This window comes from Silene latifolia, chromosome Y, assembly GCF_048544455.1.
Source record: "Silene latifolia isolate original U9 population chromosome Y, ASM4854445v1, whole genome shotgun sequence".
Lineage (NCBI taxonomy): Eukaryota > Viridiplantae > Streptophyta > Magnoliopsida > Caryophyllales > Caryophyllaceae > Silene > Silene latifolia.
The window spans coordinates 407,525,354-407,527,765 of record NC_133538.1 but is presented as its reverse complement, the minus strand read 5'-3'; the positions used below and the strand labels follow the sequence as shown (position 1 = coordinate 407,527,765).

The 2,412-nt window shown below is 43.5% G+C and overlaps 1 non-coding gene across 1 annotated transcript; it reads left to right on the top strand.

Moving 5' to 3' along the window:
* The first annotated feature begins 1,453 nt into the window (after nucleotides 1-1,453).
* Nucleotides 1,454-1,560, top strand: LOC141635342 (small nucleolar RNA R71). The gene has a single exon (XR_012540038.1). It is a non-coding gene; the product is annotated as a small nucleolar RNA R71 (small nucleolar RNA).
* The last annotated feature ends 852 nt before the right edge of the window (nucleotides 1,561-2,412 follow it).

Here is a 2,412-nt window from a genome sequence, read left to right as displayed (position 1 = left end):
CCTTTCCCACTTGCATTCCCCCACTTGGAAGATTCTTCACTTGTTGTCTTCCCTTTCTTTGCTTCACTCATCCTTGCCGATGGTGTCATTGGTGGGTTTTTCCTTTAACCATTCATAACCATTTTTTTTCTCTTAGGGTCCACATCAACCTCAAGTTAAAGGTGCTTGTAAGGGGCTTCAAGTTCCACTCCGCTTCGCAAAACAACCGCATATGCTTGGTGGTTAGTAGAGGCATATTTGGAGCTTTGCCTTTGGGCTAACAAACCACCGGGTGGTATATGAGGATTGGCTAGAGCTTGAGAGGCCATTCGAGCCTCCATATCCCTCATTTCTCTTTGGTTAGCACTTCTTAGGTTAGCCATTTCTTGTTGATTAGCAATCTTCAAATTAGCCATCTCTTGGCTATGTTGTATTTGCATGTTCTTCATCATCCTCAAAATCTCACTTTGGGAAGTGTCGCCCATGGGCTCTTGATAAGGTTGGTTAGTTAAGGGTAAAGGGAACCCATAATAATTTCGAGTGTTGGGACCTTGATTGTTGTTGTTATTGTGTCCCCCTTGGTAGTTCCCCTTAGGACCTTGATTGTTGAAGTTGGATCCTTGCCCTTGTTCTTGAAAGCCATGAACAAACCCTTGGCCAAACCCTTGGTTAGCTTGGTTACTTTGATTCCCTTAATAGAAAACTTGGTTGTTTTGGTTACCCCCAAAATCTTTGTACCCTTGAGATTGGTTCCCAAAATTTTGGTTTTGGTTGTTGCTTGGCCATGTGTTTTGATTGCCGAAATTGTTTCTTTGGTTCGGGTATCCACCTCTAGGTTGAGAAAACCCGGGTGGGTTGGTGTTAGGCACTAGTGGCCGGAGGTGTTGCGAGTTTTGAACATTTGTACTCTTGTAGCTAAAGTTTGGGTGATTCTTCAAACTCGGATGATAGAAATTGGTGTCTGGGTTGTAGACATTTGGGTTGTTGTAGGGTGGTCGTGGTGGCCTCACATTGCTCTTGTAGCTTTGAAAGGCATTAACATCTTGAATATTGTCTTCATACCCCACATTATAGTTGTTATTGGCACACACATCGAAAGTGTGACCATTTCCCCCACATATATAGCTCACAAGAAGAATTTGGGATTACCTCCTCCATGGGTGGACCATGGGAGGCACTAGCTTGATGCACTTGGCTTCTTTGCATTTTCTCAAGTTTCTTGGTGAGAAGGTCAAGCTTGGCATTGGTCTCGACATTTGAACTAGAAAAGCTCTCTTTGGGGTACCGGCTATTCCTTCTTAGCATATTGCCTCTTGAACCATAGTTGGACTCCGAGTGCACCATCTTCTTGATTAGAGTCGTGCCTTATTCATCACCCAAATGATCAAATTCCCCTCCCGAGGAGGAATTCACCATTTCCTTGGTTCTTGGGAGTAAAGTTTGAAAGAAGGTTTGGGTAACGTACCAAGCCGGTATCCCATGGTGAGGGCAACTAGCAATTAGATCTTGGTATCTATCCCATGCCTCACCCAAGGACTCCCCCTCTTCTTGTAGGAATGTATGGATCTCATTCCGGAGCATAGCGGTCTTGGATAATGGGTAATACTTGGCTAAGAACGCCTTGGCTAAGGCATCCCATGTATTAAACGTGTTTGGAGGATGCACATTTAACAAACGATCCGCTTTATCTCTTAGAGAAAATGGGAACATCAACCTCAATGTATCTTCGGACACTCCATTCCGCTTCATTATGGCGACCTTGTTTTTGAACTTCCTTAGATGGGCATGAGCATCTTCATCAATATGCCCACCGAAACTACCCTTTTCAATCAAGCGAACTTGAGCCGGATGCATTTCGAAGTTTTTTGGGGCCAAGGTGCCAAAGTTAATAAGATTGCAAGCGTCATTGTGGTTGGGGCGGTTGTGGTCACGTAAAGCCGCCATTTAAGGTTGTAAAATGGGTTTTCTAGTGAAAGATCAATGATGTTGTTTGGTTGTTGTGGTGGTGTGTCTTCAATGAGATCGAGGTTGGGTGGGTGAGTTTTTTTGTCCAAAGTTGCTTGAGAAGAGGTTCTAACCCTTGCAATGGTCCTAGTCCTTAAGGCTCGAAAAAGCCTTTCGGGGTCGGAGTCAAAGAGCAAACCTTGATGGTTCCTCCTAGGCATGCAACTTGACAAACCATAAGACTCCTAGTACTTTTACACACTAAGGTAAGGCAAAAATCACACACTCTACAAGAAGCACACAACTACTTAAACAAACAAACAAATAAAGTACGACTAAAGCTAAAACCTTTTACAAACTAGGTATAACCTAACGCCATCCCCGGCAACTGCGCCATTTGATTGGTAGGATTTGCCGTCATTTCCCCATATCAAAACTATTTGTAAATTCCAATAAAAGTAGTATTTATCGAGTGTCGAACACAAGGAT